At 31.2% G+C, this 26,323-nt stretch overlaps 1 protein-coding gene across 1 annotated transcript in view; it reads left to right on the top strand.

Moving 5' to 3' along the window:
• The first annotated feature begins 3,489 nt into the window (after window positions 1-3,489).
• Window positions 3,490-26,323, top strand: part of LOC119612556 (protein roadkill-like) — a 43,201-nt gene continuing 20,367 nt past the window's right edge. Inside the window, exon 1 of the mRNA XM_037968371.1 lies at window positions 3,490-4,766. The gene's annotated coding sequence lies outside the window, so the exon portion shown is untranslated. The remainder of the gene's footprint in view (window positions 4,767-26,323) is intronic.

A 26,323-nucleotide genomic window follows, 5' to 3' on the forward strand; every position in this document is an offset into this window, starting at 1 on the left:
GCACAGTACTTCCTCTTTTGAAAAAGATAAAAAAAAAACTTAAAACATTTTCCAAGTAGTGACAAATAAAAACGAAAATAAATAACGAAGTTTACGAACTTACATACTTAAGTATTACAATTTAAATTGAAACTAATTTGTCATTTAAAATTAGTGCTGCTGCTAAGGAAAAACAGGATGCAATATCAATGTTATACATTCCCCCCCAAATTGCATTGCATATCCTTTACAAAAACAAAACGAGTTTTGAAACAAATAAATCTTATGCATCCTTAAACTTTATTTAAACAATAAAATGTCATGCTGTCTAATAGAGTTACAAGGGAAGAGGGTGATAGTCCAAAGGTTTTTGATTTGAAGCATAGTGGATGGGGGGGGTAATGGTGATAGTGTCTTAGTTTAAAGTTAAAACGACCACCATCAGAATGTTGCTAAGTTATTGACAAAGATTTATTTGTAGCGATAAATTAACAACTAAATAGAGTACCAAGGAAAAGAAAAATAGCTGATGTTTGAGTTTTATGTGGTGCTTTGGTGGAGGGATTGCATCTTGCTTTTGTTTTTTATTGGAATTTGCGAAATATTGAATAGTTTTATTAAAATTTAGCTTAGATATATTTTAAGTCTTATCTGAGCCTAGAATTTAGACTAGACTATAGCCTAGGGTGAAGACAAATCTCTAGTTTTGACTTTAGACGCAATTAAAGTTTAGCCTATTGACTTAACCATAGTTAACTATAACCATAGACTAAACTATAGTCTTGACTATAGACTAAACTATAGTCTATACTATAGACTAAACAATAGTCTATACTATAGACTAAATTATAGCTAAACTATAGTCTGTGATATAGACTAAACTATAGTCTTTAGACTAAACTATTGTCTAGACTATAGACCAAACTATAGTCCACACTATAGACTAAACTATAGTCTACACTATAGACTAAACTATAGCCTAGACTATAGACTAACTTATAGTCTAGACTATTGTCTAAGCTATAGTCTAGACTATTGTCTAATCTATAGTTTAAACTTTAGACTAAACTATAGTCTTTACTATAAACTATACTAAAATTTAGTATAACCTACACTATACTCTACACTATAGACTAACGTATAGTCTAGACCATAGACTAACCTATAGTCTAGACTATAGACTAATTTATTGTCTAGACTATTTTCTAAGATATAGTCTAGACTATTGTCTAAACTATAGCTTAAACTTTAGACTAAACTATAGACTTTACTATAAACTATACTAAATTTAGTATAAACTACACTATACTCTAGACTATAGACTAAACTATAGTCTAGACTATAGACTAAGCTATAGTGTGGACTATAGACTAAACTATAGGCTATTCCATAGACTTTACTATAGCCTATACTATAAAATAAACTATAGCCTACAATATGTACAAAACTGTAGTCTAGACTAATCTATAGTTTACGCTATAGACTAAAGTGTAGTCTAGACTACAGACTAAACTGTAGTCTAGACTATATACTAAACTATAGTCTAGACTGTAGACTAGACTATAGACTAAACTATAGTCTAGAATATAAACTAAACAATAGTCTAGAAAATAGACTAATCAATAGTCTAGACTGTAGACTAAACTATAGTCTAGACTATAGACTAAACTATAGTCTAGACTATAGACTAAACTATAGTCTAGACTATAGACTAAACTATAGTCTAGACTATAGACTAAACTATAGTCTAGACTATAGACTAAACTATTGTCTAGACTATAGACTAAGCTATAGTCTATATTATAGACTAAACTATAGTCTATACTATAGACTAAACTATAGTCTAGACTAAAAACTAAACAATAGTCTAGAGTCTAGACTATAAACTAACCAATAGTCTAGACTATAAACTAACCAGTAGTCTAGACTATAGACTAAACTACAGTCTAGAGTCTAGACTAAACTATAGTCTAGACTATAGACCAGACCATAGTCTAGACTATAAACTAACCAATATTCTAGACTATAGACTAAACTATAGTCTAGACTATAGACTAAACTATAGTCTAGACTATAGACTAAACTATAGTCTAGACCATAGACTAACCTATTGTCTAAACTATAGACTAAACTACAGACTAACCTATTGTCTAGACTATAGACTAACCTATAGGCTAGACTATAGACTAACATATAGTCTAAACTATAGACTAAATTATAGTCTAGACTATAACCTAAACTATAGTTTGGACTATAGACTAAACTAAAGGCTAGGCTATAGACTAGACTATAGACTAAACGAAAGTCTAGACTATAGACTAAACTATAGTCTAGACTATAGACTAAACTATAGTCTAGAGTATAAACTAAACAACAGTCTAAACTGTAGACTATATACTAAGCAATAGTCTAGACTATAGACTAAACTATAGTCTAGACCACAGACTAAACTATTGTCTAGACTATAGACTAAACTATAATCTAGAGTATAGACTAAACTATAGTCTAGCGTATTGACTAAACTATAGTCTAGCGTATAGACTAAACTATAGTCTAGCCTATAGACTAAAGTATAGTCTAGCCTATAGACTAAACTTTAGTCTAGCCTATAGACTGAACTTTAGTCTATCCTATAAACTAACTATAGTTTAGTTCTAGCCTACAGACTAAACTATAGTCTAGCCTATAGACTAAACTATAGTCTAGCCTATAGACTAAACTATAGTCTAGCCTATAGACTAAACTATAGTCTAGCCTATAGACTAAACTATAGTCTAGCCTATAGACTAAACTATAGTCTAGCCTATAGACTAAACTATAGTCTAGCCTATAGACTAAACTATAGTCTAGCCTATAGACTAAACTATAGTCTAGCCTATAGACTAAACTAGTCTAGCCTATAGACTAAACTATTGTCTAGCTTATAGCTAAACTATAGACTAAACTATAATCTTGCCTATAGACTAAACTATAGTCTAGCTTTAAGACTAAACTATAGTCTAGATTATATTAAAATATATAGTCTAGCCTATAGTCTAGGCTAAAGACTTAATTATAGTCTATCTTATGCACCAAAATTTAGACTAGCCTATAGGCTAAACTATAGACTATAATAAAATCTATAGACTAAATTATAGTTTAACTATTTTTTAATATTTTTAATTTATTTCCTTTAAATTAATTAATTTTTATTTATTTATATAATTATTAGTTAATTAAACTAGAAATTAGTAGTTTTTTTAATTTAGCCTATAGGCTAAACTATAGACTATAATAAAATCTGTAGACTAAATTATAGTTTAACTATTTTTTAATATTTTTAATTTATTTCCTTTAAATTAATTAATTTTTATTTATTTATATAATTATTAGTTAATTAAACTAGAAATTAGTAGTTTTTTAATTTAGTTATTAATTTTTTAAATTATTATATTAACCTATTAAATATCATTTAATTTAACGTTTACTTTGTTTTCTTATTTTTAGCAATTGGCAAGGCTGTTCATTACTGTTGGAGTTGGCAATGCTGTTGTATGATATAAAATATGTAAACATTTGTTGTTTAGTTTATGCTTTTGGCTGTCTAAATTCAATAAGCAAGAGAGAGACAAGTATATGTTTATGGTCTGCAATTAGTAATGCATTGCGAAAAAGCTAGATTTTTGCATTCATTCAATATAGGGTTTGTTTTTGTTTTTAGTTTTTTTTTTTCCTGCTGCTGCTTATTTGATTCTGCTGCTGCTTGTTTCGTTTTGCTATGAAACTTTATATGATAGTTGTTGTTTTTTGTTTGTTTTTTGTGTTTTTAGTGAGCCACTAAATGCAAATACTTGACTAGTCTCTCATTAGAAGTTGTTACGGTTAAAACGTGTGCGGGTGTTTTGTTAATAAATAAAATGAAAAAAAATAAAAAAAACAAACAGGAATTAAGAAAAATGTAAAGAAAAGTGTAATAATTAAAAAGTTTTAAAGAAATTTATGTAAATTAAGGAAAATAACTAAAGAAATAATAATATTTGCTAGAAATTTATAAGAAAAAAGTGAATAAAATTGCATTCAAAAAGAAAGCAAAATGTGGAAAAGCAAATGTATAAAAATTTTGTAATGGCCTGCCATTTTAAAACAACAACAACAACAATAGTGAAACAAAAAATAAACACGATTTTTAAGCTAAATTATTAATAAATAATAAAAACGTAAAAATTAAACTAAAATTTTTTGCAAAAAGAGGAGTTGTAGGCTAAACAACAATAACATCTAGCTAATAATTATAATTGTACAAAAGAAAAAAGAAAGAAATGTAAATTTATAAAAACAACAACTGAATGGCGAAGTGTCTGAAGCAAAAAGCAGAGAAAATAACAACAAAATTAAATGCAAATGAAGTGAAAAATATTAAGTAAAAAAAAAACAAAAGTTTAAATTACAATTTGTTAAAAAGCCACTACAACAACAAATAGGAAAACAAACCAAAAAGCAAATGTGCAATAATTAAAGCAACAACAACAAATTTAAGCAAATTCTTTAAAAAAGCAAAAAAAAATTATAGAAAAAAAGTTAAAATCTTAAAAAAAGTGAAAAAAATAAAGGAAAAAAGCTAAAAATAGGAAATAATATAAAAAGTAAAGAATAAAGTGTGTGTGTGTTACTAAAAAAAGCAAAAACAACAACAAATAGCTATTGCAAAATATTTCAGTTTACAGCAGCAGCTACAACAACAACATCAAACACCAAAAAGGAAAAACACAACAGAACTGCAAGTTAAATTTTTGTTATTGTATTTTAAGGTAAGAGTGTTTGTTGTTTTTTTTTTACTTTACTATTCTTCTTCTTCTTCTTATATATTCTAAAATGCCCATCATACGCTAAACAAACCAATGTCATAAACCATATAACTCCCTGAGTTTTTTAAAACTTCCTCCCCTCCCCTTTTTTCAAACGAAAAAGCAAATTTATCTTCCCCCCCCTCTTTAAATTAAAAGTGTTTGGTTAAACAACAACAACACCAATAACATAAAGAAGCAGAATAGTTCTCAACTAAAGCAAGGAATTAAAACTTGACATAACCTTTAAAGTTGCCAGAGGGTTTTGTTTTTTTTTAAGAGTAAACTTCGAAAAAAATCGCCAAAATATTAACAAAATACTGGAACATGTTTTAGGTTTAATTAATTTACAGGATTATTTGCAAAATTTTTGATTTATATTAAATATATAAACGGATAATTTTATTAGATTATTCGAATAATTTTAAATGATTATTCGAATAGTTTTAAGCGATTAATCGTATAATTTTAATCGATTAATTATAAATCTTAATGATTTTTTTACGGAAATTTGTTATTTTTTGGAAAATTTTCATATTAATAGATTAATCGGATAATTTTAATCGATTAATTTTAAACCTTAATGATTTTTTTTGCGGAAATTTGTTATTTTTTGGAAATTTTTCATATTAATAGATTAATCGTATAATTTTAATCGATTAATCGGATAATTTTACTCCGTTAATCGTTTAACATTAGATTTTTTTGGGGGAAAACGTTTTTTTGTTGCCAAATTTTCATATTCAATGTCAATTTTATTCGAATTACATTACGTTTATTCGAATAATAACTTTATTTAATTAATCGTTTAATCGGATAATTTTAATCGATTATACGTATAATTTTATTTGATTAAGCGTTTAACTTAAATGATTGTTGTTTTTTGTTAAAATTTCTTATTAATCAATTAATCGGATAACTTTAATCGATTAATCGGATAGTTTTAATCAATTAATTTATATAGCTTTAATGATTTTTAATCGATAAATTTTAATCGTTTAACTTAAAAAAAATGTTTTATGGAAAAATTTAGTTTTTTACAAAATTTTCTAATTAATCGATTAATCGAAGAGTTTTAATAGATTAATCGGATAATTTTGCTTATTTAATTGTTTAACTTTTTTAATCTTAATCGTTTAACTTTACTGACTATTGTTTTTTGCAAATTTTTTTCGTATTAATCGATTATTCGAATAATTTTAATCGATTATTCGAATAGTTTTAATCGATTAATCAGATAATTTTAATCAATTAATTATTTAACTTGAATGATTTTTTAGGAAAATTTGTTGTTTTTTTACAAAATTTTCAAATTAATCGATTAATCGAATAGTTTTAATCGATTAATCGAATAGTTTTAATCGATTAATCGAATAATTTTAATCGATTAATCGTATGATTTTGAATTAAACTTTTAACTTCTTTAATTTTAATTGTTTAACTTTACTGATTATTGTTTTTTGCTAAATTTTTTCTTATTAATCGATTATTCGAATAATTTTAATCGATTAATCGGATAATTTTAGTTTAATTATATAACTTTAATGCCATTTCTTACTGAAATTTATTGCTTTTTGGAAAATTTTCATATTAACAAATTATACGGATATTTTTAATCGATTAATCGGTTAATTTTTATTGATTAATCTTTTAACTTTAGACAATTTTTTTGGCGAAAACTTGTTTTTTGTTGCTAAATTTTTATATACAATGTTTTCCTTTCGAAATGAAACTGATTTTATTCGATTATTTGAATAACTATTCGAATGACATTTCGTTAATTCGAATAATTTTAAACGATTATTCGAATAATTTTAATTTATTAATTGTTTAACTTTACTGATTATTGTTTTTTTTTGCAAAATTTGTTTATATTAATCGTTTAATCGAATAATTTTAATCGATTAATCGGTTAAATTTTATAGATTAATCGTTTTACTTTAAAACCCTTTTTTGGCGAAAATTGTTTTTTGTTTCAAAATTTTTATATTCAATGTTTTCCTTTCAAAATGAAACAGATTTTTATTCGATTATTCGAATAACATTTCGTTTATTCGAATAACTTTATTCTATTAATGGTTTAGCTTTGCAGATTTGCATATTTTGCAAAAAATGATGATTGTTTTTATTCGATTAATCGATTATTCGAATAATTTTAATCGCATAATTTTATTCGATTTTCATATTCATCGATTAATCGGATAATTTTATTCGATTAAATCGTTTAACTTTATTGATTTTTTTATTTATATTTATTTTTTTGAAAAATATTCGTATTAATCGATTATTCGTATAATTATAATCTATTAATCGGATCATTTTACTCGATTAATCGTTTAACTTTAGAACATTTTTTGGCAAAATATTGTTGTTTTTTTTCAACACTTACATATTAATAAACATTTCTCATTCAAAATGAAACAAATTTTATTTGATTCGTTGATTCGAATAACTTTATTCGATTAATAGTTTAGCTTTACAGACTTACATATTTTGCGAAAAATGTTATTAAAATAATTTTAATCGATTAATCGTTTAACTTTAGTGATTATTGTTTTTTGTAAATTTTTATATTAATCGATTATTCGAATAATTTTAATCGATTATTCGGTTAATTTTATTCGATTAATTATTAAACTTATTTTTACGGAAAACTGTTGTTTTTGGAAAATTTTTATGTTAATCAATTAATCGAATAATTTTAATCGATTAATTGGACCATTTTCTCGATTAATCGTTTACTTTTAGAAAATTTTTTTGCAGAAAATTTGTTTTTCAATATTTACATATTAATCAACTTTTCCCTTTTAAAATGGGACATTTTATTCGATTATTCGAATAACTTTATTCGTTTATTCGAATAAATTTATTTGTTTATTCGAATAACTTTATTCATTTATCTTTACAGACTTACTTATTTTGCGAAAAAAGTTTTTTTCGAATAATTTTAATCGGATAATTTTATTCGATCAATCGTATAATTTTAATTGATTAAGCGTTAAATTAAATGATTGTTATTTTTTGGAAATAAAAAACTCGCATAAAAATTTTATGCGAGTAATCGCATAATTTTATTCGATTAATCGGTTAATTTTAATTTTTTAAGTAAAATTTTAGCTTTATGTAAAATTTTCATATTTATCGATAAATCGGATAATTTTAATCGGTTAATTTTAGAACATTTTTTAACGAAAAAGGTTTTTTGTTTATATTTTCGTATTAATCAACATTTCCCTTTCAAATTCGAATAATTTTAATCGGATAAAAAAATTGTTTTTTAATCGCATATTATAAATTTTCATGTAAATCGATTAATTGGAAAGTTTTATTCCATTAATAGATTAATTTAAGAATTTTAATCGATTAATCGGCTAACAATTCTATTTTTCTCCAAAATCAACATATTAATTTATTTTTCGCATAATTTTAATAAATTATTCGAATATTTAAAGTCGATTATCCGAATAATTTTTAATCGATTATTCGAATAATTTCAATTCATTGATATAATACATAATTTAGTTTTTCTCCAGAATTTACATATTAATTTCAATTTTAAATAATGTTAATCGATTATTCGAATATATAAATGATTATTCGATAAATTTAAAGCGATTAATCGAAATTTGTTTAGTAAATAAATAATTGTTTTATGCAAATCTGGCAACCCTTAAAAATATTCTTCAAACTACAACAATAACTACAAAAGCCCTGGTTTGCAATATATTCTTTTTGTTTTCTTCTGCAGCCAGACAGACAACAACAACTTCCAACTTCGTTTAATACGAGTGGGTACAATAACAATAACAACAAGCAATAAGTTATTGTAAATAAATTCAACAATAATAATCAAGGTTGCCAATTTAGCTACTTTTTTATCAAACGTGCCTATGTACCTTCATTTTTGGACAACTAAACACGTGATTTGTTTATTAATTAAAGGGTTAAAGGTTAAAAATGTTAAGTTTGAATGAAAATAATCAATAAGGTGTTAATAATAATAACAATACTGTTAAATTAATATGCTTCAATGATTCAAAAGTGTTAAGTCAAGTGGTAGTAATAGAAATCGTGAATACAAATTATAATTTTTAAACACCAATGATAACGTAAAATCTCTTAAGCCATGATAGCAATACTTACCTCCTTACTACACAGTTGACAACATTGTGAGCAACCACTATATCTTCTAGCAGAGTTGTATTCCATACAAATTGTTGTACACACTTAAACACAATAATAAGTACAAAAAAGTTTTAAATTTAAATAACAAACAGTTTAAGTAAAATGAAAAACGTAAACGTTGAAAAAGAGTGCATGTAACAAAACAAATATTGTGTAAGGTTATGAACTCTGTAATTATTACCTATTAGCAACTTTAATCCTTTACAGGTAATGCTGCCAGGTTAGAGAGAAATTTGAAATTAAATATTTATGAAAGGAAGAAACATGCAGAAGTTTAAAGCAAATTTAACTGCAAGAAGTTTAAAGTCAGCGAATAGAAATGAAATAGAACTGAACTAGAACTGAACTAAAACTGAACTAGAAGTGAACTAGAAGTGAACTAGAAGTGAACTAGAAGTGAACTAGAACTGAACTAGAACTGAACTAGAACTGAACTAGAACTGAACTAGAACTGAACTAGAATTGAAATAGAACTGAACTAGAACTGAACTAGAACTGAACAAGAACTGAACAAGAACTGAACTAGAACTGAACTAGAACTGAACTAGAACTGAACTAGAACTGAACTAGAACTGAACTAGAACTGAACTAGAACTGAACTAGAACTGAACTAGAACTGAACTAGAACTGAACTAGAACTGAACTAGAACTGAACTAGAACTGAACTAGAACTTAACTAGAACTGAACTAGAACTGAACTAGAACTGAACTAGAACTGAACTAGAACTGAACTAGAACTGAACTAGAACTGAACTAGAACTGAACTAGAACTGAACTAGAACTGAACTAGAACAGAACTAGAACAGAACTAAAACAGAACTAGAACAGAACTAGAACAGAACTAGACCAGAAATAGACCAGAACTAGAATAGAACTAGAACAGAACTAGAACAGAACTAGAACAGAACTAGAACAGAACTAGAACTAGAACAGAACTAGAACTGAACTAGAACGGAACTAGAACGGAACTAGAACAGAACTAGAACAGAACTAGAACAGAACTAGAACAGTACTAGAACAGAAATAGAACAGAACTAGAACAGAACTAGAACAGAACTAGAACAGAACTAGAACAGAACTAGAACAGAACTGGAACAGAACTAGAACAGAACTAGAACAGAACTAGAACAGAACTAGAACAGAACTAGAACAGAACTAGAACTGAACTAGAACTGAACTAGAACTGAACTAGAACTGAACTAGAACTGAACTAGAACTGAACTAGAACTGAACTAGAACTGAACTAGAACTGAACTAGAACTGAACTAGAACTGAACTAGAACTGAACTAGAACTGAACTAGAACTGAACTAGAACTGAACTAGAACTGAACTAGAACTGAACTAGAACTGAACTAGAACTGAACTAGAACTGAACTAGAACTGAACTAGAACTGAACTAGAACTGAACTAGAACTGACTAGAACTGACAGAACTGAACTAGAACTGAACTAGAACTGAACTAGAACTGAACTAGAACTGAACTAGAACTGAACTAGAACTGAACTAGAACTGAACTAGGACTGAAGTAGAGCTGAACTAGAACTAGAACTGAACTAGAACTGAACTAGAACTCAACTAGAACTGAACTAGAACTGAACTAGAACTGAACTAGAACTGAACTAGAACTGAACTAGAACTGAACTATAACTGAACTAGAACTGAACTAGAACTGAACTAGAACTGAACTAGAACTGAACTAGAACTGAACTAGAACTGAACTAGAACTGAACTAGGACTGAAGTAGAACTGAACTAGAACTGAACTAGAACTGAACTAGAAGTAGAACTGAACTAGAACTGAACTAGAACTGAACTAGAACTGAACTAGAACTAGAACTGAACTAGAACTGAACTAGAACTGAACTAGAACTGAACTAGAACTGAACTAGAACAGAACTAGAACAGAACTAGAACAGAACTAGAACTGAATCAAGAGCTCAATGAGAGCTTCTTGCCAGTGCGGATAAGGATTCTTATTTTGTTAGAAAGTATCATCTGCTCATTATATAGACAAGATAACTCGCAAAACCTTTAGTGTTTTGTTGGGACTTTGTTCGAAGTTAAGGTTAGTTGGCTGCATTAATTAATTGAACTTTAAACTGAAAGTGCAGAAGGCGATAAAAGATTCTTACTCCTTTTGAGAATCATGGGAAATATTATGTAGTTAAAACAAGATTTACACAACATTAAGAAAAGCGGCATATTAAGGAAAGATTATTTAACATCTATAAGCAATTACACATTATTAAAACTTTTCTCAGACTCTAATCTTTCTATAAAATTTGCATTCTTATGGGAATTATTGTAAAATATTTTTGTGCAATTAATTCTTAACCCTTATTCTCCCCTATTTTTTGTTTTGCAAACTTTTGTGTTCTCCATTTTGGTTACTGCATATTGTCGTTCCCATCACATGCACTAAAAACATTCAATTTTGTTTTCATCGTCTGTTTCTATTCTATATACACTTTACAGAGCTAACAATGAGAATACAGACAGTAAAGAGGAAAAGCCAAAATAAAAAGAATCTAAATACTTAAAAAGCAACCAACCAAACAACAACTAGCCGCACATTTTAGCATAAAAATCACATCGAAAAAATCACACATTTTTATTGCAGAATCATAAAAAAAACACACTAAAAAAAAGTTTGTGCAAATAAAAATATAACAAAACAAAAAACTTACATACTCGTGCATACAGAAGAAAAAAGAAGTACATACGCGCATTAAAATAAATATCGTATATTTAAAAGGAAAGAAAAACAAAAACGAAACAAACAAAACAATAAAAAAGTAATAAAAAAAAAACTAAAATTTCTACATACTAGTCAAAAGGCCTGCCACTCGTCACTCAGTCGGCCAAACATCCAGCCAACCAGCCAGCCATCCATCCAGCCATCCATCCATCTAACCTTCCCCACCAACAGAAAAATTCAAAACATTGTTCTTTTTATCTATGTAAGATATTTGAAAAAGAGTTGCCAAATGTATATGGATCCCTTTCATGAAATTGCGTTAGTTCACCTGCTCCATTATGAGATTTATGAGGGAAAGCTTGTAGCGATCACATTAAATAATGATCTCTTGTATTAAACTCTCTTGATGACTAAAGCTTTTTAAATGGCTTATGCTTTTGGATCCATCTGTCTTAGATGATCTGTTGTAAGTCCATGATTTTTACACCATTACTTATAAGCCAGATATCTGATAAATCCAAACTTGAAGAAAGATCCATAAGTTGTATATCCGAGAACGACAAAAGATTTCTTCCTTTTAGATTAGAAAGAACAACTTTCATCCAAGGTCCTAGGTTTCTTCTGAGACTTTGCGCTGTCAAAAGCGATAGAAAAGGATCTCAGAACATCAAGTCAGAGTAGCGGAAAATAAGGTCCTCTTAGGCTACTTTACTCTCCCCGATCTTCACTTAGAAACAGGCAATTTGAAACTTTAAAGTGAAAGGTTCGAGATGAAAGAGGAGCACAGAACTTATGTTTCGTGCATATTAGAAATAAGGATAAGTTGACTATCAAGATCATTCATCTCACTTCACTTTCTGCGACCTTAAAGTTCTTAATAGTTTAATTGATTATCTTTCAATATCGAACATTGTCCTCTAAAAGGCAAATTTCTTGAACTTTAAAGTGAAAGTTTGAAACCATAAGAGGATAACTAATAGATCTTTTTAAATAGGAAGAGGACTCAGACTCCAAGAGATCTTGTCGAAGATTGCACTACAAAAGTCCAATTTTAAATTATTCTGCACTTCGAAGAGAAATATCCTCTTCACTCTCTTTGACCTTAAATAAAGTGCTCAATAAAGTTAAAGTGTAACACAGATAGTAGCGAAAGATCGTTACCATATGAAGAGATCATTTGGTTTAACATCAGACTCGAGGGAAGTTACTTACACCTTTAAATATTATAGTACAAAGAAGTATTTGCCTCCGGTAGCTTAGTTGGAGTTCTAGTTAAAACTATAAAAATATTCCAAAATTTCGGAAGTTAAACTTCTTAAAGGTCTTTAAGGAATCAACTGGAAAGAATAAGCATTTTGTTGCCAACATCGTTAAATGGTTCATCCTGCCTCAGCTTCATCAACTCGTTTGTCTTTAACTTCATCAAGATCGCAATAAGTTTTGATCTATTAAGTTGAAAAGGGAATCCAGTCTCTTTAATCTGATAAACCTTTTATTGAACCTCAAACTAAAGGTACAGATTGGCGACCCAAGACCCTTTAACTTTTCAGGGTTCCGATGGAAAGTATTACTAATTGGCTACCACGATCAGGAACTAAAATTACGGCCAAGACTAATCAATTCCTTTTGAGGCTCTTCAATCCGATAAACCTTTTATTGAATCTCAAACTATAGGTACAGATTGACGATCCAAGATTCTTTAACTTTTCAGGTTTCAGATGGAAAGTATTAGTAATTGGTTACCATGATCGGGAACTAACATTACCACCCGGACAAATCTATTCCTGTCGAGCCTCTTGAATCGAATAAACCTTTTATTGAACCTCAAAGGTTCTTTAACTTTTCAGGGTTCTGATGAAAAGTATTTGTAATTGGCCACCATGATCCGCCCTTACAAATTTATTCCTTTTGAGCCTCTTCAATCGGATAAACCTTTTATTGAACCTCGAGACCTAAGATTGTTTAACTTGTCAGGGTTCCGATGGATAGTGTTAGTAATTGGCTACCACGATCGATCAATGAAACGAGGCTGAGTTTAGATCAAAGTTATTTACCCCATAGGTAGCAATCGACTTTACTCCTTTAAAGGTCTCTATGTATAGTCAGCCCTTATGGAGCAAATTATTCATACCTCACAATGTCAATGCCACGCCTATGTGATCAAACTTTACAGAATAAGTTTGGGATATTCTTTCACTCAATAAGGAGATGAATATTGTCCATTTCTTCAACAAAATAACTCCTTTAATCTTAATAAAACTCCACAATACCTCGAAAACTCTGGCAACAAACTAAACAAGCAAGCGTCTATCTTTATGCAGTCATACATCTAATACATACTCATGCATGCACTCACACACACACAGACAGATAAGTACTTCTTGAAAAACGAAAATGGAATATATTTAAGTTGTCGTATGTATCTCTGCATTGCAAACTGCTCGTACTACATGCATTCGCACATAATTTTTTTTTGTTTTAAGTCTTCTTGTCTATATGCCCCACTAACCGGTTCCAGTGAAACAAATCTACTATAGTGCAAGTTGTACTATATGCCTCCAATAATCATATCGTTATTTATCTAGCCAGTCGGCCAAACAAGCTACCAAACAGCCAGCCAACCAACCAACCAACCATCCAGTCAACCAGTCAGTGGTGCAAGCAAGAGTCGGTTAAATGAAATCCAATTGAAAAAACTAAAAGAAGAAAATAAAAACACTGTGATTTTGTTTTCAATTTGATGACTTAGTTGTTGAGCAACTTGTTTATTGTAGTTTTTGTTTTCTTGTTCATCCATTGTTGTTGGTATGTTTTTTTTTTTGTTAATACACCAAAGTACAAGTACATTTTTAATGTTGTGTTTTTTTTTTGTTAATGCGAAAATGTGTGTGCTTGACTTCTATGCCTAAATCCTTTCAAGGACTTTAAACTTGAAATTTTTGTGTACCTGTTCGGCATGTTTAACGAAAACAAAAACAATATTTTACGAGTAAACAAGTTAAATGGTTATTTAGAAGAAGCAATTAAACTTCAATGGAAGTTTAAATTTATTTAACTACTAAAAGGGTCAAAAGAAAACATCTAAATTTATTGAAAAGATCCATTAGCAACTGGAGCCGCTGTTTCTTACTTCTTTGAAATTGTTGGGAATGAATAAGTTATTAGTTATCGAGATCGGTCAATGAATACGAGCTTCATGCGAAGCTCTTTAACTCTTAAAGAGATCCGTTGAATGAACCATTACTGCTTGTCACTGACAATCAAAGCCTCACGAACTATTAATATGGAGGGGAGAGCACTATTGTAAAGAGGCTTAACTTGCCAAATTAGAATAGTTTATCTATAAGGCGACTGAAAAGAATTCGTTACCAAACCAGTATCAAAGCATAATGAACCAAGATCTTGGGATAATAATCTCCAAACTTTTAGACGAATCCAGATCATTACACCTTTTTTGAACAATCGAGAGTTCCTTTACCATTAGGAAGTCATCACAAATCAAGTTCAAATGGAACTTTTCCCAACAATTTCACTATTTTGGAGTTGTCAGTTATTATGGAGTTGTCCTTTTCGTGCTGAGTCTAAACTGAATTCTTAGCCAAAAGCATAAGAGCTCAATGAACTCAAGAGCTTCGGATAATAACGTTGAAGCTTTTTAACGAATCTGTATCGTTTGTTTTTATCGATTGTTCCTTATATTGGGAAAAGAATATGACCAATTGCTTCTTCTTCACCAGCTTCCTCAAAAGTGATGCGAGACATAACCTACTTTCTTTCCATATCACAATAGCTCCTGCAACAATTCTTGTTTTCAATAAAAAGCAGCTTCAGGTTCTGTCTTAATTTCGGTTGTAATCGTTATTAACATCTCTGCATTAAGATGATCGAAAACTGGAACTGAAAAGTCTCTACCAATTCTTCAGCATCACGACAGCTCCTGCATCAGTTATTGTTTTCAATAAATAGCAACTTCAGTTATGTATTATTTATGGAATTTAACGTGGAAGTTTGTGTTTTACATTCTTATCTCATTCTTGATCTTCTGCGGAAGTCATTTACTTCAAATACCATTAGATAGGCTAATCATCCTTTGAAGCAAAGTCTAGAAAGCATATATCTACTACTGCATCTACGATTGTTCGGTTCCTAACTACGTTGTCGTGACGTTCGTGACGTTTAGAAGGATGATAAATCTCAATATCCGGGCCGTTTATAACTCTAGCAAGACTTATGAGAATGAGAGCAGAAGACCTCGAAAGTTAGCAGATGTCAATAGTGAAATTTCTTAAAAACATCACATCTATTGACTCGTATAGAACAGTCGTAGTTGATGTAAATGTCAAATTTGGATTGGTACTTCCCCATTATAACAATCACTTTCCATAAAAAGTATTATGTTCTAATGATAATAAGCTGCAACATCTTTTATCGCGGAGTTTACCCTGTAGTATCTTCCACACAGTTAAATGATCAAATTGTCCACGCAATCATTCTGATCTAGGAAGAACTGTTCTTTGTGGAAGCATTCTCTATAAGACATATGGAAGTGACTACTAGAATACACCTGAAGCGTTATTGCTGCAGCAATTTCATCGCAGAAGTGTCTTTATTCCGATTTGGAAAGGACTGTTGCTCGTGTTAGCGTCCTTGATAAGAGGAAGTCGTTCTGTAATGTATTTCCCATATTTACACATTTTTCTGATCTGGGAAGAAAAGTCTTCGTGGAAGCGTCCTCTATAAGACATATAGAACTGATTTCTAGAAGATATCCAGAAGTTTTTTGTCTACAACCTTCCAACTGTCGTCTAGCAGTGACTTAAAAGTCGTCTAGCAGCGACTTACAAGTTCTTTCACGTATTTACCCATTTTTTTGATCTTGAAAGAACAGTCTTCGTGGAAGCGTCCTCTATAAGTCATTCAAAAGTGATTACTAGAAGATATCCATAAGTTTTCTTAAATGTCTAAAATCTTGCAACTGTCATTCAGAAGTGACCTAAAAGTACACTGCAAGAGGATGGAAATTCCGAAAGCAATGTATTACTAAGCTGATCAGAAAAGGAGTTTTCTACATGAAAGTGAAGAAGTTGCTTAAATGTATACAAACTTCCAAATATCATCCAGAAGTGACTTAAAACTATACAAGAAGAAGATAAAAATTCAGTAATAATGTATTTCGCTTTCGTAAAATGCGTCGATATCTTTAAACTATCTTCCGGAAGTGGATTAATGATACAAAATCTCTTGTAATTAACTTCGTTTGTTTTAAAGTGTATAATCTTCCAACTATTATCCAGAAGTGACTTAAATGTATACTTGTGGAAGTTTAAAATCATAGGGCAATCAATGTATTTTGTTTTAGTAAAATGAGTACTCTCGTCTGTGTAACATTCAGAAGGGACTTATGACGAGGCGTCTGCCTAAAATCTTCAAGAGTTTGGTCTTACAAATGTTTGAAGGAACTGGATCTAGCTCCATATAGACCATACTTCTGGGATATTAAGGGTTAATTACCGAAACTAAAAAGAAACATCTTGTTATCACTGACCTATTCGATCAAATGGCTGGAGATGAAATGATCGTGGCTTTATAGTTTACGTTTAATTGGGAGCGGAACTTTATTATAATCATTCAACATTCAGCTGATTTTGAATCTTACTTAATTCTGAAGCAATGTCATCATACATTAGTCTTACTCTTCAATAAATAATCCCAGCTGTCTAAAAGATCTTCAAACATCCATAAACGAAATTCATTGAACACACCACTATGTTCAAAAGCAACGTCTCTCTCTAAACAGACTTGACTTTGACAATGTAATAAAAAAAATGGTTTTTAACTATAAAATTTTAAAAGCTAAATTGCAATTGGAAAATGGCGTAGAAGTTGGAGTAGTGGAATTGAGAAATAAATACATAAACACACGAAACATTTTAAATGTAAAGCAATAAAAATAGAAGAATAACAACTGCTATTGCAGAAATAGAACCGAATGAATTTGCTGATCTCCCCGAATGCAAGAGGAAATAATCAATCCATCCAAGCGACCGACCGTCCAACCAACCATACTGAAGCCATTTGTTTTCATTTTTCTTTTCAAAAATATACAAACACATTTAGTTTAGCTCGTAAATTTATAAAACAACTCTGAAAGGCAGCATTTCTAGTTGCAATTTGTTGTGCGAGTATGTTAAGAGTCAGAGACGTCAGTGTCGTCTCGCCAACACCAATAAATAAAAGTGTTGCAAGCGTTTTGAAAAGAGTGAGAGGTGTTTGCTGCGATGAATGTTGCTGGCTGTGGCTGGTGGTTGGTGCTGCAGTCGTTGAAAGGGAAAACGACAACGAAAAAATAAAGCAACGTAAATTTTTTTCACTTATCTGTCTGTTTGCGTTTTATTCTTGCTTTTGTTTTGTATATTTCCTTCTCTGCCTTTTATGCTTGTTTGTTGTATTAGCTGTGCATACAATCTGACTGCAACATCCCAGAGAACTTTATGAACGTTGAGGGAAGCTATATTTTATTATTACTTCAATTGAACAAACATGTGTTAGTATATACATATCTATGTATGCGTATATATTAGTTAATTGCATTTTTCACATTTCTTAGTTTTATTTTATCTCTTTTTTTATGGCTTTTGCTTCTTTTTTTTTTTTTTGCCTTGTAGCCATTCGCAAAATGTTTTTAATGTCATTTATGCTCTTGACATCAAACATTAGCTTTTGCCTCTCTTTCTATGTAGTCTATCTTCTCTATATTGGTTTCATTCCTCTCACTGGGCTCTGCTATAATTTAGCAATTTGTTAGTTTCTTCCACCACTTTACTCTGGCATAAATGCGCCCTCATACTAGTGGGGGTTTTCAGTTGCCTTTAGCAATTTACGTCATTAGATTTTTATGTTGCATGCTTTTTTATGCCATCGAATACTAATGCATATATGCCCCTATGATGGTTTGATTTTATTCTCAATTATTATCAGGGTTACCATCCAGGGATAGGGACCTGTTTTGAGGGCATAGATTAATCTATAGTCCAGAATTTAGACTAATCCATAGTCCAGACTACAGACTAATCTATAGTCCAGACTACAGACTAACCTATAGTCTAATCTATAGTCCAGACTATAGTCTAATCTATACTATAGACTGTTCTATAGTCCAGACTATAGACTGTTCTATAGTACAGACTATAGACTGTCCTATAGTCCAGACTATAGACTGTTCTATAGTACAGACTATAGACTGTCCTATAGTCCAGACTATAGACTGTTCTATAGTCCAGACAATAGACTGTTCTATAGTCCAGACTATAGACTGTTCTATAGTCCAGACTATAGACTGTTCTATAGTCTAGACTATAGACTGTCCTATAGTCCAGACTATAGAATGTTCTATAGTCCAGACAATAGACTGTTCTATAGTCCAGACTATAGACTGTTCTATAGTCCAGACAATAGACTGTTCTATAGTCCAGACTATAGACTGTTCTATAGTTCAGACTATAGACTGTTCTATAGTCCAGACTACAGACTGTTCGATAGTCCAGACTACAGACTGTTATATAGTCCAGACTAAAGACTGTTTTATAGTCCAGACTATAGACTGTTCTATAGTCCAGACTATAGACTGTTCTATAGTCCAGACTATAGACTGTTCTATCGTCCAGACTATAGACTGTTCTATAGTACAGACAATAGACTGTTCTATAGTCCAGACTATAGACTGTTCTATAGTACAGACTATAGACTGTCCTATAGTCCAGACTATAGACTGTTCTATAGACCAGACAATAGACTGTTCTATAGTCCAGACTATAGACTGTTCTATAGTACAGACTATAGACTGTCCTATAGTCCAGACTAGACTGTTCTATAGTCCAGACTATAGACTGTTCTATAGTCCAGACTATAGACTGTTCTATAGTTCAGACTATAGACTGTTCTATAGTCCAGACTATACTATAGACTATAGACTGTTCTATAGTACAGACTATAGACTGTCCTATAGTCCAGACTATAGACTGTTCTATAGTCCAGACAATAGACTGTTCTATAGTCCAGACTATAGACTGTTCTATAGTACAGACAATAGACTGTTCTATAGTCCAGACTATAGACTGTTCTATAGTCCAGACTATAGACTGTTCTATCGTCCAGACTATAGACTGTTCTATAGTACAGACAATAGACTGTTCTATAGTCCAGACTATAGACTGTTCTATAGTACAGACTATAGACTGTCCTATAGTCCAGACTATAGACTGTCCTATAGTCCAGACTATAGACTGTCCTATAGTCCAGACTATAGACTGTTCTATAGTCCAGACAATAGACTGTTCTATAGTCCAGACTATAGACTGTTCTATAGTACAGACTATAGACTGTCCTATAGTCCAGACTAGACTGTTCTATAGTCCAGACTATAGACTGTTCTATAGTTCAGACTATAGACTGTTCTATAGTCCAGACTATACTATAGACTATAGACTGTTCTATAGTACAGACTATAGACTGTCCTATAGTCCAGACTATAGACTGTTCTATAGTCCAGACAATAGACTGTTCTATAGTCCAGACTATAGACTGTTCTATAGTACAGACAATAAATAGACTGTTCTATAGTCCAGACAATAGACTGTTCTATAGTCCAGGCTATAGACTGTCCTATAGTCCAGACTATAGACTGTCCTATGGTCCAGACTATAGACTGTTCTATAGTCCAGACTATAGACTGTTCTATAGTCCAGACAATAGACTGTTCTATAGTCCAGACTATAGACTGTCCTATAGTCCAGACTATAGACTGTCCTATAGTCCAGACTATAGACTGTCCTATAGTCCAGACTATAGACTGTTCTATAGTCCAGACAATAGACTGTTCCATACAGTCTATAGACTGTTCTATAGTCCAGACTATAGACTGTTCTATAGTTCAGACTATAGACTGTTCTAGACAGTTCTATAGTCCAGACTATAGACTGTTCTATAGTCCAGACTATAGACTGTTCTATAGTCCAGACTATAGACTGTTTTATAGTCCAGACTATAGACTGTTCTATAGTCCAGACTATAGACTGTTCTACAGTCCAGACTATAGACTGTTCTACAGTCCAGACTATAGACTGTTCTATAGTCCGGACTATCTATAGTCTCGACTGTAGGACAATATAAATCTGGACTATAGAACAGTCTGTAGTCTGGACTATAAAACAGTCTATAGTCTGGACTATAGAACAGTCTATAGTCTGGACTATAGAACAGTCTATAGTCTGGACTATAGAACAGTCTATAGTCTGGACTATAGAACAGTCTATAGTCTGGACTATAGAACAGTCTATAGTCTGGACTATAGAACAGTCTGTAGTCTGGACTATCGAACAGTCTGTAGTCTGGACTATTGAACAGTCTGTAGTCTGGACTATAGAACAGTCTATAGTCTGAACTATAGAACAGTCTATAGTCTGGACTATAGAACAGTCTATAGACTGTATGGAACAGTCTATTGTCTGAACTATAGAACAGTCTATAGTCTGGACTATAGGACAGTCTATAGTCTGTACTATAGAACAGTATATAGTCTGGACTATAGAACAGTCTATAGTCTGGACTATAGAACAGTCTATAGTCTGGACTATAGATTAGTCTACAGTCTGGACTATAGATTAGTCTGTAGTCTGGACTATAGAACAGTCTATAGTCTGTAGTATGTAGTCTGGAATATAGAACTGTATGTAGTCTGGCCTATAGAACAGTTTTCAGTCTGGACTATAGATTGTTCTATAGTTTATACTATAGACTGTTCTATAGTCTATACTATAGACTGTTCTATAGTCCAGACTATAGACTGTTCTATAGTACAGATTATAGACTGTTCTATAGTACAGATTATAGACTGTTCTATAGTCCAGACTATAGTCTTTTTTATAATCCTGCCTGTCCTTGACTAAAGTCTTCTGTCTTGTTGGCAACTTTGCAGACTTGAAAAGCTGGACCTACACCACTCCAACTTGTAACTCTGTATGAAAATTGTTTATAAAATGGTTACACCGAACTCAAGTGCATTTTTCCCGTCTCAACCAGACAACATTCACATACACAAACAAACAATATGCAAAATTTTTCTGATTGCATACACTAACTGACAGTCTGTCTATTTAACGTGCTGTCAGTTGAGTTTGAAAAGAAGCTGACATAAAACCAAAACAGAGACAATGGTAAAAAAAGAGTGAACTTTATCTTCGGAAAATACAGAGGAGATTACAACGAAAAACAACGATGGCGACAGAAGTAAAAACAGCAACAAAAATGATAAACGACTAAAGAGACGAGTGCATAAAAGCGAGTGCATTTTTTTCTGTTGTAATATTGTTGTTATTGCTGTTATTATGTTAGCAAGTACTAATGTAAATGTATGTATGTGTTTATGTCGTTAACGTCACTAAAAGAAGAAAACAAAAAACTACCGTGTTGTTATTATTGTTGTATCTTTTGCATTAAAGAAGGGGGCTGGTTGTGTGCTTGGTTGCCTGGTTGCATATAAAATTCCTAACCTACACCACATGAAAAATGTTGCGTCTCCTCTTTTTTTAAGTTTATTATTATCGTTTTTGTTTCGTTTTTTTCTTATAATATTTACAATAATAACAAATAATGATGGTTGCATTTTAAATGGGGTGATAACAATGAGAGCAAAAATATAAAGAAAAAAAAACGAGCAAACTAAACAAATCGTTTCAATTAAAACACACTCTTTTCCTATATACATATACACACCTACTTTATAAATGTCGACAGACCACCAATCTACTAGAGAGTAGAGTAGTTGTGGTATTAATTGAAAAAAGAAAATAAGAATCTGTACTAGTAAAAAAAACAAAATTGTTGTATTGTGGGTTGTTGTGCTTTAATCATATTTGTTTCCACATTCTAGAGATAAAAATGGAAATAGGAAGAAGTTTTTATTTTTTAATAGATAAGATACACAAATAGATACTTTTTGTACAAAAAATGTATAAGGAAAATAAAGCACTATGGGCCATAAAGCTGGAAATTTATAAGAAACATTTCTATAGTCCAGTCTATAGACTAATCTATAGTCCAGACGATAGACGACTAATCTATAGTCCAGAGAATAGATTGTTAGACTGGCTATTCTACAGTTCAGACCAGATAATAGACTAATATATAGTCCAGAGAATAGATTGTTAGACTGGCTATTTATAGTCTAGACTATAAACTATTCTATAGTCCAGACTATAGACTAATCTATAGTCCAGAGTATAGACTGTTAGACTGGCTATTCTACAGTTCAGACTATAGGCTAATCTATAGTCTAGATAATAGACTAATCTATAGTCCAGAGAATAGATTGTTAGACTGGCTATTTATAGTCTGAACTATAGAATAGTCTATAGTCTGAACTATAGAATAGTCTATAGTCTGGACTATAGAATAGTCTTTAGTCTGGACTATATAATAGTCTTTAGTCTGGACTATAGACTATTCTATAGTCCAGACTATAGACTATTCTATAGTCCAGACTATAGACTATTCTATAGTCCAGACTATAGACTATTCTATAGTCCAGACTATAGACTATTCTATAGTCCAGACTATAGACTATTCTATAGTCCAGACTATAGACTATTATATAGTCCAGACTAAAGACTATTATATAGTCCAGACTAAAGACTATTCTATAGTCCAGACTATAGACTATTCTATAGTTCAGACTATAGACTATTCTATAGTTCAGACTATAGACTATTCTATAGTCCAGACTATAGACTATTCTATAGTCCAGACTATAGACTATTATATAGTCCAGACTAAAGACTATTCTATAGTCCAGACTAAAGACTATTCTATAGTCTAGCCCACAGACTATTCTATAGTCCAGCCTATAGACTATTCTATAGTCCAGACTATAGACCATTCTATAGTCCAGACTATAGACTATTCTATAGTCCATACTGTAGACTATTCTATAGTCCATACTGTAGACTATTCTATAGTCCATGCTATAGACTATTTCATAGTCCAGACTATAGACTGTTCTATGGTCCAGATTATAGACTATTATATAGTCCAGACTATAGACTATTCTATAGTCCAGACTATAGACTATTCTATAGTCCAGACTATAGACTATTCTATAGTCCAGACTATAGACTATTCTATAGTCCAGACTATAGACTATTCTATAGTCCAGACTATAGACTATTTATAGTCAAGACTATAGACTATTCTATAGTCCAGACTATAGACTATTCTATAGTCCAGACTATAGACTATTCTATAGTCCAGACTATAGACTATTCTATAGTCCAGACTATAGACTATTCTATAGTCCAGACTATAGACTATTATATAGTCCAGACTAAAGACTATTCTATAGTCCAGCCCACAGACTATTCTATAGTCCAGCCTATAGACTATTCTATAGTCCAGACTATAGACTATTCTATAGTCCATACTGTAGACTATTCTATAGTCCATGCTATAGACTATTTCATAGTCCAGACTATTGAGAGCCTATAGTTCTAGTCTATTCTATAGTCCATGCTATAGACTATTCCATAGTCCAGACTATTGAGAGCCTATAGTTCTAGTCTATTCTATAGTCCAGACTATAGACCATTTCATAGTCCAGACTATAGACTATTTTATAGTACAGACTATAGACTATTCCATAGTCCAGGCTATAGCCTGTTCTATAGTCCAGGCTATAGATTGTTCTATAGTCCTAGCTGTACAATATTCTATAGTTCAAACTTTAGACTATTGTATACTCTAGGCTATAGACTATTCTATAGTCCAGACTATTGAGAGCCTATAGTCCCCCGAATATTGAGAGTTTAAAGTCTCTACTATAGAGAGTCTATAGCCTCGACTATAGAGAGTCTATAGTCTCGACTGTAGAGTGTCTATAGTCTCGACTATAGAGAGTCTATAGTCTCGACTATAGAAAGTCTATAGTCCCGACTATAGAAAGCCTATAGTCCCGACTATGGAAAGTCTATAGTCCCGACTATAGAAAGTCTATAGTCCCGAGTGTAGAAAGTCTATAGTAACGACTATAGAAAGTCTATAGTCCCGACTATAGAAAGTCTATAGTCCCGACTATAGAAAGTCTATAGTCCGGACTATAGAAAGTCTATAGTCCCGACTAAAGAAATTTTATAGTAACGACTACAGAAAGTCTGTAATCTCGACTATAGAAAGTCTATAGTACCGACTATAGAAAGTCTATAGTACCGACTATAGAAAGTCTATAGTCCCGGCTATAGAAAGTCTATAGCCCCGACGATAGAAAGTCTATTATCCCGTCTATAGAAAGTCTATATTCCCGACTATAGAAAGTCTATAGTCCCGACTACAGAAAGTCTATAGTCCCAGACGACACCGATTATAGACAGACTCTCTTCAGTATTCGTGACTATAATGTTTTTTTGCACATACATATACCTCCCTTCATAACTTTAATCTTTAACCAAACCTTAACCTAACCCATTTTCCCCTTAACCTGACCCATTGTCTCAGGCAGACATTACAGAAACTAAGAAATGCAGACAAAACGAAAAGATAATCAGCCCATTAGGAGAGACTGACAGACAGACAGCATTTGCCAGACTACTTTTCAATTTAATTTCTTTTTATCTTTATTGTTATTTTCCTTTCTTTCCCTAAACGCCCTTCATAATTTCAAAAAAATAAACCCAACCTAGAAGAAGGAGTAAGTAGTTTTATAATATGATTTTGAAACAAAATTTTACACTTAAAATCGTTGACGTTATAACTTGACGTCGTTTGTAAGTTAATGGTATTAAAACCTACCAGAAAAGACTAAAATCGTATAGTTAATGCCGTTGTAAGGGAGTAAAAATGTGCGCAGACATTTGATTACACTCTGATATTTATCTATACAAACTTTTACTCATACATACACATTTTTTAGAGAGTATTTTACGCACACATGCTCACGTTTTTTTTTCATTTATTTATTCAAATTTTTGTTATTTTAGTATGAGTTCCACGTCAATAACGTCTTTATTGGGTTAGGTTCGGGTAAAGTTTGCTTTTTTTTTCTATATTTTTAATTTTATTCTTCATTTTTATTGTTTTTTCTATTTGCTGAGGTTTTTTGTTTTCTTTTATTTTGTTTAATTTTGAAAGAATTTTGTGGTCCCTCTGAGTTTCCTTAATTGCTTTTAGTTTCGGTTTGTGTTTTTTCTAATTGGTTCTACAAATTTGTTGTAAAGATGTATTATAAAGTCGCCGTAGTATCGATTTAGTCGAAGTGTGGACTATAGTCTCGTCTAGTCTATAGTCTTGTCTATAGTCTAGTCTATAGTCCAGTCTATAGTCTAGTCTATAATCTGGTCTATAGTTTAGTCTATAGTCTAGCCTATAGTCAAGTCCATAGTCTAGTCTATAGTCAAGTCTATAGTCTAGTCTATAGCCTAATCTATAGTCTATTCTATAGTCTAGCCTATAGTCTAGTCTACAGTCTAGTCTGTAGTCTATAGTCTAGTCCATTCCATTCTATAGTTTCGTCTATAGTCTACTCTATAGTCTAATCTATAGTCTAGTCCATAATCTAATCTATAGTCTAGTCCATAATCTAGTCCATAATCTAATC

The sequence above is a fragment of the Lucilia sericata genome, unplaced genomic scaffold, assembly GCF_015586225.1.
Source record: "Lucilia sericata isolate MDLA Ls3-8-SP2 unplaced genomic scaffold, ASM1558622v1 Contig001734F_arrow, whole genome shotgun sequence".
Lineage (NCBI taxonomy): Eukaryota > Metazoa > Arthropoda > Insecta > Diptera > Calliphoridae > Lucilia > Lucilia sericata.